Below are 12,441 nucleotides of genomic sequence, written 5' to 3'. Positions count from 1 at the left end.
TTTCCAGAACGTGGACATGGTAATGAGTGCCCTACAGCAAAGCAAAAATGGTTTACTATGACTCAAGTTTGGTCTTTCAGCAGTTTCATTCCTAGTTGTATTAACAGCTGTATAATATGTGGGAGTCCTGACTATAGAGTTGGTCATAGCTCTTTCATGCGATACATTAGCTTCATAGACTCTTAAATCTATTTGTATGCTCACATTTGTGATGTTATATATGGCTCAAAATAGCTCATTAAACTTTCTATGCTAAAGAAAATGTTGTGAGGTTAAGTCATGTACCCTATCATTGGCACTGTTACGAAACCAAAGGAGAAGGGAGGAATTATCATGGTGACAACTCTGGGACATAATTCAGTATTTATTAATGCTCTATTAGAACACAAAAACATTGCCAGTTAAATGATGAGTCACTGGCATATGAAATATCATGTCCAGCACTAACTCAAGAATAATTAATCCCCCAGATGAGCTAAATTTGAAATTATGTAAAAGCAATCCCATTTCCCTCTCCTTCTCTCCCTCTCTTTCTCTCTCCCCCTAATAATCTGTAAGTAATTTTTTTGTGTAAGTAATTCTTTGAATAGTATAACTGAACCAAAATATCATGACTTAGTGACTGACCAACAACAAAAACTCAGTGAAATAGAAGACTCAACAAGACCTAATAGTCACTAGATGGCATAGACATAGCAATAGAGTCATTAAGAGAGAGGGGCAAGGGCAAAAAATGAGTGTGAGTTACTGATGTGCTTCTGACAAATGGCCATCTTGTGTTTACATCTTTGAGCTGATCAAAATGATCTTCACACTGCAGTACACACTGATGTTCTACCTAAGACATCATTGGTAAAAAGGTAGAATAAATAAGCCCCTTCCATTCTATAATGAGTATAAATGTGAACATTTCAAATAACCACTTCCTCAAGTAATAGTATGCTGTATTTCAAAAGAATGACTGTTGGAATCTCCCAATTGTGGTGACATTTTTTACAGTACACAGGAGTCACTTCTCTGCTACACAATTAAGTAAACACTAGAGTCTTAGACTGAGCTCAAAATGTTCATGAGTTTTAAACCCATTAAAGTCAAGTGGGCTTTAGGAAGCATCACTAACGAACAAAGCTAGTGGAGGTGATGGAATTCCAGTTGACTTATTTCATATCCTAAAAGATGATGCTGTGAAAGTGCTACAGTCAATATACCAGCAAATTTGGAAAAATCGGCAGTGGCCACAGGGCTGGAAAAAGTCAGTTTTCATCCCAATCTCCCCCTCCACCAAAAAAAAAAAAAAAAAAAGGGCAATGCTAAAGAATGTTCTAACTACCGCATAATTGCACTCATCTCACATGCTAGCAAAGTAATACTCAAAATTCTCCAAGCCAGGCTTCAACAGTACATGAGCCATGAAATTCCAGATGTTCAAGCTGTTTTTAGAAAAGGCAGAGGGACAGGAGTTCAAATTTCCAACACCCGTTGGATAATCAAAAAAGCAAGAAAGTTCCAGAAAAACATCTACTTCTGCTTTATTGATACACCAAAGCCTTTGACTGTGTAGATCACAACAAACTAGGGAAAATTCTTCAAGAGATGGGAATGCCAAACCACCTTACCTGCCTCCTGAGAAATCTGTATGCAGGTCAAGAAACAACAGTTAGAACCAGACATGGTACAACAGACTGGTTCCAAATTGGGAAAGGAGTATGTCAAGGCTGTATATTATCACCCTGCTATTTAATTTATATGTAGAGTATATCATGTGAAATGCTGGGCTGGATGAGGCACAAGCTTGAATCAAGATTGCTGGGAGATATATCAATAACCTCAAATATTCAGATGACACCACTCTTTTGGCCCAAAGCAAAAGGGAACTAAAGAGACTCTTAGTAAGTGAAAGAAGATACTGAAAAAGCTAGCTTAAAACTCAACATTCAAAAAACTAAGATCATGGCATGCAGTCCTATCTCCATCCACTCCATGGCAAATAGATGGGGAAACAATGGACACAGTGACAGACTTCATTTTCTTGGGCTCCAAAATCACTGCAGATGGGTGACTGCAGTATGAAATTAAAAGACATATGCTCCTTGTAAGAAAAGTTATTACCAACCTAGACAGCATATTAAATTGTAGAGACATTACTTTGCTGACAAAGGTCTGTCTAGTTAAAGCTATGGTTTTTCCAGTAGTCATGTATGGAGTGAGAGTTGGACTATACAGAAAGATGAACACTGAAGAATTGATGCTTTTAAACTGTGGTGCTGGAGAAAACTCTTGAGAGTTCCTTGGATTGCCAGGAGATAAAACTAGTCAATCCTAGAGGCAATCAGTTCTAAACATTCATTGGAAGGATTGATGCTGAAGCTGAAACTCCCAATATTTTGGCCTCCTCTGATATGAAGAACTGACTCCTTGGAAAAGACCAGATGCTGGGAAAGATTGAAGGCAGGGGGAGAAGGGGATGACAGAGGATGGCATAGTTGGATGGAAGCACCAAATTGATGGACATGAGTTTGAGTAAGTTCCAGGAGTTGGTGATGGACAGGGAAGCCAGTCCATGGGGTCGCAAAGAGTCAGATATGACTGAGTAACAGAACTGAACTGAACTCTATAAAAGTTACGGGGACAGCAGATGAATTGAGAGTTTGGTGGAAGGTTTATATTATACAAAACATTTCCTCAAGAACAAGGAAGCACTTCAAGTGAAAGAGGAAGAATTCTATACAGGATCCTCAATCTTTTAATCTGGATTGCACCTTTAAAAAATTAACCTTTATTCCCAAAGGTGGAAATTAGTTTCAAGGCAGTGACTCTCATTTCAAGGGAAGAAACATGGAAGTTTTTCTGGATGAAAGTTACATAAGAGGGTAAAGTCACAGAGAAAGTCTGAGGAAACAGAAATAGTAACAGCTTTTTATTAACAAGGTTCTTTTTGTGTATAATGGTGTCCTTGAGATTTCTTGGGAATCAACATATCTAGGGCTTTCGCTATATTCAGACACCACTATAAAATCAATTTGTCATCTTCAGTGCATTAAGTAAAGAAAAAGAATGGATCAATTGCCCTGGAGTCAAAACAAATTTGGATTGTGGAGAAGATCAAGCAAACAGTAAATTTACGATACAAATATGAAAGTAGGAAGCATGGCTTGAGCTCTTGCAACCATTTACAATTACAGTTTAGTAACTATCTACAAAAATCACATTTGAGAAGGCAATTTTTTTCTTCCTTGAAACTGGAGCTAGAGTTGAATCTTAGCCAGGCTGCTTCCCAGGGCCACTGTCAGTAGCATGACCTTAATGAAGTTCAAAACATTTTTCATACATTGGATGAGAAAGAAGACAATTCCAAGCGGTACTAGCTATTAAATATATATCCACACTTGGAATCGATTGAGAATTAGTCCAACATGCCACAAATTAAGTGGGACATGGGATGTCTTGAGACATTAATCTGTTTCTCACTCTTTCTAGACTGCATCTCTTTAAGCATTATAACCTAAATCAAATAGAATAGTAAAAAATGAGATACCTTATTGATAGCTATTATGTCCAGTGGGGCATCCCTGATAGTTCAGATGGTAAAGAATCTTCCTGCAATGTAGGATAACCTGGTTCAATTCCAGGGTCAGGAAGTTCCCCTCTTGAAGGGATAGGCTATCCATTCCAGTATTCTTGGGCCTCCCTGGAGGCTCAGATGGTGAAGAATCTGCCTGCGATGTGAAAGACCTGGGTTCAATTCCTGGATTGGAAAGATCCTCTGAGGAGAGCATGGCAACCCACTCCAGTATTCTTGCCTGGAGAATCCCCATGGACAGAGGAACCTGGCAGGCTACAGTTCATGGGGTCTCAAAGAGTTGGACATGACTGAGTGACTAAGCACAGCACACATGTAGAGTGGAGGGAAATGTGAAATTTCTCTTAAAATATTGGATAATTAACAAACATTGGCCTCATGAAACAAGCAGTTGTACAAATTGAAAAATCATAGACCAAGTAGTCTTATTAGAGCCAATTAGGAGTTCACTTCTGCACTGAGGGGGAGCTCCTGTTTCAGAACTTAGTTCATATGATCATTCTGATAGTATCTGGCTCACTTCATTTTTAAAAATAACTTAGGCCACCAGTAAGGAGTCAAGGCCTCTTCTTAAATGTGGGGAAGAGGAAGAGAAAATTACTACAGCTGGTGGAGGCAGGTGTGATGTGAATCTTCATTTTTAACTCTCAACTCTCTTTAAGACTGATATATTAATAGCCTGTCTGAAATTAAAAATGCTTGTTCCTTGGAAGAAAAGTTAAGACACATCTAGTTAGCATATTATAAAGCAGAGATATTATTTTGCTGACAAATTTCCATAGAGTCAAGGCTATTGTTTTTCCAGTAGTCCTATATGAATATGAGAGTTGGAATGTAAAGAAGGCTGAGTGCCAAAGAATTGATACTTTTTTTTTTTGCCTTTTTTTTTTAGATTTTTATTTTTTTAATTTTAAAATCTTTAATTCTTACATGTGTTCCCAAACATGAACACCCCTCCCACCTCCCTCCCCATAGCATCTCTGTGGGTCATCCCCATGCACCAGCCCCAAGCATGCTGTATCCTGCGTCAGACATAGACTGGCGATTCAATTCTTACATGATAGTATACATGTTAGAATGCCATTCTCCCAAATCATCCCACCCTCTCCCTCTCCCTCTGAGTCCAAAAGTCCGTTATACACAGCTGTGTCTTTTTTCCTGTCTTGCACACAGGGTCGTCATTGCCATCTTTCTAAATTCCATATATGTGTGTTAGTATACCGTATTGGTGTTTTTCTTTCTGGCTTACTTCACTCTGTATAATCGGCTCCAGTTTCATCCATCTCATCAGAACTGATTCAAATGAATTCTTTTTAATGGCTGAGTAATACTCCATTGTGTATATGTACCACAGCTTGCTTATCCATTCATCTGCTGATGGACATCTAGGTTGTTTCCATGTCCTGGCTATTATAAACAGTGCTGCGATGAACATTGGGGTACATGTGTCTCTTTCAATTCTGGTTTCCTCGGTGTGTATGCCCAGAAGTGGGATTGCTGGGTCATAAGGTAGTTCTATTTGCAATTTTTTAAGGAATCTCCACACTGTTCTCCATAGTGGCTGTACTAGTTTGCATTCCCACCAACAGTGTAGGAGGGTTCCCTTTTCTCCACACCCTCTCCAGCATTTATTGCTTGCAGATTTTTGGATCGCAGCCATTCTGACTGGTGTGAAGTGGTACCTCATTGTGGTTTTGATTTGCATTTCTCTGATAATGAGTGATGTTGAGCATCTTTTCATGTGTTAATACTTTTGAACTGTGGTGCTGGAGAGGACTCTTGAGAGTCACTTGGACTGCAAGGAGATCAACCCAATAAATCCTAAAAGAAATCAACCCTGAATATTCACTGGAAGGACTGATGCTGAAGCTGCTTGATATGAAGAGCTGACTCATTGGAAAGTACTCTGATGCTGGGAAAAATTGAAGGCAGGAAGAAAAGGGGATGATAGAGGATGAGATGGTTGGAAGGCATCACTAACTCAATGGACATGAGTTTGAGCAAACTCTGGGAGATGGTGAAGGACAGGGAAACTTGGCTTGCTGCAGTTCATGGGGTCACAAAGAGTCAGACACTACTGAGTGACTGAACAACAACAGCAACAACAAATATTAATAGTCTGTAACCCAATGCTGCATTATGCTGAGCCCTCATTCCTAGAAGAAACATGATAGGCTAGAAACACAAGAAAATGCAAAGGGAAATTGAGAACTGAGCATTCTATTAGAAGGGACAAGTATGCCCCAGTGCCTAAAAGGCACAAACAGGAAGAAGCCTACCCTTAGAAGTAAGACACAGCAGTCTTCACATACAAGTTACGCGAGTAAAAATAAAATGTTGAGAGATTTATAGTAATTTTAACAAAATGGATAAATAAGAATACATGAGTTTTTCTAATTAAATAGTAATAAGTGGCAACCCACTCCAGTACTCTTGCTTGGAGGATTCCATGGATAGAGGAGCATAGAGGATTATAGCCCATGGGGTCACAAAGAGTCAGATATGATAGACTAACACTTTCACTTACGATAAAGTGAGAAGAATTGGACTGGACTCACAAACTAAACAAAATTTACATATGAGAAGTAAAATATCATTAGCAAGTAAACTAATGCTGTTATGACCCTAAAGTGAAATCATTGAATCTGGTAATGGTGAGGGCCTTGGGTATTGACCTATGATAAGGGATTGGAGATACAGCTAAGTTCTATAGATACTATGAGACTTGAAGTTGGAACTGAGACTTTTCAAGGATTATGCAAGGGAAAACCAAATTCCTTCTGGCTACTAGAACAGGGATATGAAAAGCAGAGCATTTTGTGCTTGGATTTTGGGGAAAGACTAAATATTTCCTCTGAAATATCAGAATATTGAGTCTCTCTTTTATATCTATTTATAATTTGAAATTGTATATGATGCAGGATATGTAACTTGAGAAATTAACATAAAAAATACTGTCATGTCTCCAAGGAGAAAACACAAAACGCTATGGACAGTCCTACAACTCAGCATACGCTGAATATAGACCTAAGAAACTCTCCACTGAAGATGGGCTCAGAAACAAGAAAAACAACCATAACAACAACAACTTAATATTCATGAGGAAATACTTAACCATGAGTGATATTCAGTAAGTATTTTAACAGAGTGAATTACATTTCAATCATTTGAGATAGTAGATCATTGTATTTGAAAAATAAAGTAAAATAAACATGTTTACAATGATAAAAAACATAAAAAGAAAAAGTAAAATATCAAAGTTTATGAAATAAATAATCATCAAATTTGAAATTATAAGTAAATAGCATATCTAGACAATATATATACTTTTAAAATTAAGGTACTAACAGACAGAGCAAATATTAAATTTAACAACAAATTTAATAAATTGAAATATAATTTGAAATTATTTCAAAAGGGAGACCTGATGAAGATGCAGAGTTGTAAAATATGAATGCAACATTAAGACATATTCAAAATGGATCTAAAATAATTTTGAGTAGAAAAGATAAAGAGGAAAAGAACTACTATTTAGTATGACAATGACAAAATATATTTTAAAAAATGATTCAAGGAGCACAAAATGAATCCGGAGATGATAAGCTAAAATAAACACAAATACAATTATATTATAGTGAAACTGTATTCGTCATACCCTCCTTCAAAAAAAAAAAAAAAAAGAAAGAAAGCACAGAAGAAAATCTAAAATTGCCAGGAAAAAGGATATATACAAAGAAAAAACATTTTCCAAGTACATTGTGAAAATAACTTGCAGTGAATAATGGCTGACTCAGATAATTATCAATTTAAGATTAAAAATTAGGAAAAATTTTCCGTAAAAAGATTGAGGCAGTTTAGATAAGTGCAGTGTTATAAAATGACTTATAAATTAATTACTCCCTTAAAATGTGAATTTGCAGGGCAACAGTGGAGAAACAGACATAGAAAACAGACTAAGGACACAGGGACAGGGGAGGAGCTAGAGGGTGAGATGTATGGAGAGAGTAACATGGAAACTTATGACACCATATGTAAAATAGATAGCCAATGGGAATTTGATGTATGACTCAGGGAACTCAGACAGGGGCTCTGTAACAATCTAGAAGGGGTGGAATGGGGAGGGAGATAGGAGGGTGATTCAAGAAGGAGGGGACATATGTATAACTGTAGCTGATTCCTGTTGATGTTTGACAGAAAACAAAATTCTGTAAAGCAATTATCCTTCAATTAAAAACTAAATAAAAAAATGTGAATTGAATACAGTAGGAAAGATAACTTGCCTAGAGAATCCCAGGGACGGGGGAGCCTGGTGGGCTGCCGTCTATGGGGTCGCACAGAGTCGGACACGACTGAAGTGACTTAGCAGCTTAGCAACTTAGCAAGGAAAGATAATAGTCAAGGCAAAAGCAAACAAATTTTAAAATGTTATGACAATTTAAGCCATTATTGAATCTAAATTCTATAATAAAATAGCAAACTTAAAATCAAAGTGGAACTCAAAAGACAATATAATGTAAGAAGAATGAAAATGCTTGGAACTGAAGCAATATTTTTAACAATTTCAATTGAATAGACAATTATCCCTTAAAATGTACAAAAAAAAAACTTACTAAAATAATCAAAATCAATAATTACTGAAAATATGAATTCAGTGTTTTAGTATACCTTCAAGGATCACCAGGGAGGCAAATTCTAACAGGTGTATAGAAGGAAAAATAACACTTGATAATAGACGATAAAAAAGAGCCATAGCTAACAAAAAGCATACTTCCAAATTTTTAAAGTAATATATTTTATAAAAATAGCAATGTATTAAAAGCTTAAACATGCCTATTATAGACAATGAAGTAAGTCAGAAAGAAAAACACCAATGCAGTATATTAATGCATATTATGGAATTTAGAAAGATGGTAATGATGACACTATATGCGAGACAGCAAAAGAGACACAGATATAAAGAACAGACTTTTGGACTCTGGGAGAAGGTGAGGGTCAGATGATTTGCCATAATAGCACTGAAACATGTATACTACCATATACGAAACAGATGACCAGTCCAACTTCGATGCATGAAACAGGGCACTCAAAGCCAGTGCACCAGGACACCCCAGAGGGATGGGATGGGGATGGAGCAGGGAAGGGGGTTCGGGATGGGGGACACATGTACACCCGTGGCTGATTCATGTCAATGTATGGCAAAAGCCACCACAATATTGTAAAGTAATTACCCTCCAATTAAAATAAATAATAAATAAATAAATAAATAAAACTTAAACCTCTCATGTAGAGCTTCTTCTAAGAGAGCTAGCATAGTTCAATGCTAAATTTACTATTCAAGTAACTTTTGTATTAATAAAGGCTAAAACACTGAATACAGTTAATATATATTGAAGTTTATAGACTAATGACCAAAGAAATTAGTCCATATATATACTAGTGACCGAAAGAAACAAAATCTCCATGCTTTACTGCTTTCATTCTACTGGAGGAGACAGATAACAGTAAGTCAAGCAAATGAATAAAATTCAATATTATGTTAAATAAAAGAAAATTATTAACATGAAATGTGTGTGTACACAGAAGTGGATGAGGCTAAAATCAAACACACACATGCAAAATCACTGTAGAGCAAACTAAAAGAAGCTTTAGTAAAAAGGTACAGAAAACTGAAATATTTGGGAAAAAAAATTGGATTTCTTTTTCTTGAACCTCCATCATTTTTACATCATATATTTTTAAGCTCTCCTATCAGGTGTGTATTATTTAGGATTATATATCTGCTTAATTTATTTTATTATTAGAGTATGATTATTTTTATAGTTGGCAATAATTTTTGCTTTTAAAGGTGTTCTGTTTGACATTCTTTTGACTAGTGTTAATATATCATGTAATATTTTTTACTTTGAATTTATTGGAATAATTATATATTTTTAGCATGTCTTTATTATAGGCAACATATAGTTAGAATCATTTTTCTTCTTTTAAAAATCTCTGTGTTTAATTAAGGTGTTTTAATCATGTACAGTTATAATTTTCAATGTGTCATCTTAATATTTGCTATTTCTGATTCTACCCTTTCTTTTGTTGACTTTTCAGGGTAACCCTTTTTGTTGTTTCTTGTTGTTGTTTTTGTTAGTGCATGTTTTAGGGTTTATTGTATGCATGTCCCTTTTACTTCAGGAAGCACGGAGGACTCACCTTGGGCTTCTTATACCTTAGCTGTTGCCCAGAAACTCTTGGCACTTCTCTGTGTGGTTTTATCTTATTATCTCATTCGTTTTCTGTTTCTACAGAGTCATTTTCCTTTATTGCCTGATGCCCACTATCTTAAAAAGAATCATTTATGTTTTCCATGTTTTTGATTCCAGTGGAAGACTGCCTGTGGTCTACATTTATAAATCCTGCCCAGAAGCAGAAGCCAATCATTGAACACTTTAAGTCAATTTCTCTGAGTTAGGCACTTATTATCAACATGTTTCCACTAAATCAATATGAAACAGCAGTTCTGTTTGAAGGATTTACTTTTAATGTTCTAGAAAAATGTTTTTAGGTAAGACAGATACAAATGTATTACCAATACGAAAGTTGGAGGAAATTTAGCTCTTGAGTAATATTATTTTGACGTCAAACTTAGCATTGGTTAATTTGAGTCAGCAGTGATAGTCAGCTTCAACTGAAATCAAATAATTGTCAACAACTTCTTTACTTGTCAACAGAAGGAAAGAATATGGTTGGAAATAAAGTTATGCTTCATTCCTATCCTAATATTTTCATTTCTATGTTGACAGGTAATTAGGACAATTCACAGTTTTCTGGTGTTTTTCCTACACTGAAATTATTCCTACAATAATCTCAAGGAGATTCCTACAAGGAGATTATTAAGTGCTTCTATTATAATTCAGAGTCAGTCACTAGACTAAAAATGGTTTTAAGAGTTCTTGTATTTGAAAATTAAAAATAATTTTCAATCAGTTAATTCAGTTGCTCAGTCATGTCCTACTCTTTGCAACCCCATGAACTGCAGCACACCAGGCCTCCCTGTTCATCACCAACTCCTGGAGTTCCCTCAAACTCATGTCCATTGAGTCAGTGATGCCATCCAGCCATCTCATCCTCTCTCGTCCCCTTCTCCTCCTGCCCCCAATCCCTCCCAGCATCACAGTCTTTACCAATGAGTCAACTCTTCGCATGAGGTGGCCAAAGTACTGGAGTTTCAGCTTTAGCGTCATTCCTTCCAAAGAACACCCAGGACTGAACTCCTTTAGAATGAACTGGTTGGATCTCCTTACAGTCCAAGAGACTCTCAGGAGTCTTCTCCAACACCACAGTTCAAAAGCATCAATTCTTCGGTGCTGAGCCTTCTTCACAGTCAAACTCTTGCATTCATACATGACCACTGGAAAAACCATAGCCTTGACTAGACGGACATTTGTTGGCAAAGTACTGTCTCTGCTTTTGAATATGCTATATAAGTTGATCATAACTTTCCTTCCAAGGAGTAATCTTTTACTTTCATGGCTACAATCACCATTAATTTTTCTCAAATTGTTAGTATATTTTTCTGTGATTTTTGCTTATTGTACAATCATTTCCTGTATGTGACTGAACATGCAGCACGTGACTATTTGGTTTGTTTAACAAATGTAATTAATTGCACCAAATTTGTGAATTTGGCTTATATATTAAAAAAGTGAATCTTTGTCCCACATAGAAAATATGTGCTTATTATTTTTCCTTCAGTTTTTGTGACTGAGATTCTTTGTCAATGCAATTCCCTCAACAGTAACCTTGAAAATATCCTTTAATTATTTTCTGGAATCCTGTATCTGTTATCTGATATATTTTCTATACCTTTCAGACTCTTTCTCTCTGTTGACTTTTTATTTTTTATTTTTTGTGATTCTTCACAACTGAAAAGCAGTTCAAATCTCCTATTTTATAAAAACCCTATACGATTTGCTCATTCGTTTATTTACCTCAATCATAATATCTTTAGACTTTTTAAAAATTTTGGATTTTGGAATTTAATTCCTTCTGATGCCATGCTTACTAACCTCCAATTAAATTGTTGGTTCTAGGTAATGTAAATTCTCTTTTTTTACTTTAGTAAAACTTCATAGATAGAAGAAGCCAACACCTTTCATGTTGCCAAATTAAATAAACATACTTAGTTCTTTTATTATCAGACATTTCTGCTCCATTGAGCAGATTGTATGTTCAGTCACTGACATTCCTTTTCAAACCAGAAACTCTGGTCTCAGTTCAGTTCAGTCGCTAAATCGTGTCTGACTCTTTGCGACCCCATGCACTGCAGCAAGCCAGGCCTCCCTGACAATCACCAACTCCCAGAGTTTACCCAAACTCGTGTCCACTGAGTCAGTGATGTCATCCGACCATCTCATCCTCTATTGTCCCCTTCTACTCTTGCCTTCAATCTTTCCCAGCATAGGGGTCTTTTCAAGTGAGTCAGTTCTTAGATCAGGTGGCCAAAGTATTGGAGTTTCAGCTTCAGCATTAGTACTTCCAATAAATATTCAGGACTGATTTCCTTTAGGATGGACTGGTTGGATCTCCTTGAAGTCCAAGGGACTCTCAAGAGTCTTCTCCAAACACCACAGTTCAAAAACATCAATTCTTTGGTGCTCAGCTTTCTTTATAGTCCAACTCTCACATCCATACGTAACTACTGGAAAAACCATAGCTTTGACTAGATGGACCTTTGTTGGCCAAGTAATGTCTCTGCTTTTTAATATGCTATCTATGTTGGTCATAACCTTTCTTCCAAGGAGTAAACATCTTTTAATTTCATGGCTGCAGTCACCCATCTGCAGTGATTTTGGAGCCCCCCCCAAATAAAGTCT

Source organism: Capra hircus, chromosome 12, assembly GCF_001704415.2.
Source record: "Capra hircus breed San Clemente chromosome 12, ASM170441v1, whole genome shotgun sequence".
NCBI classification, from domain to species: domain Eukaryota; kingdom Metazoa; phylum Chordata; class Mammalia; order Artiodactyla; family Bovidae; genus Capra; species Capra hircus.
The sequence above is the reverse complement of the archived record's forward strand: the minus strand, read 5'-3'. Positions refer to the sequence as shown.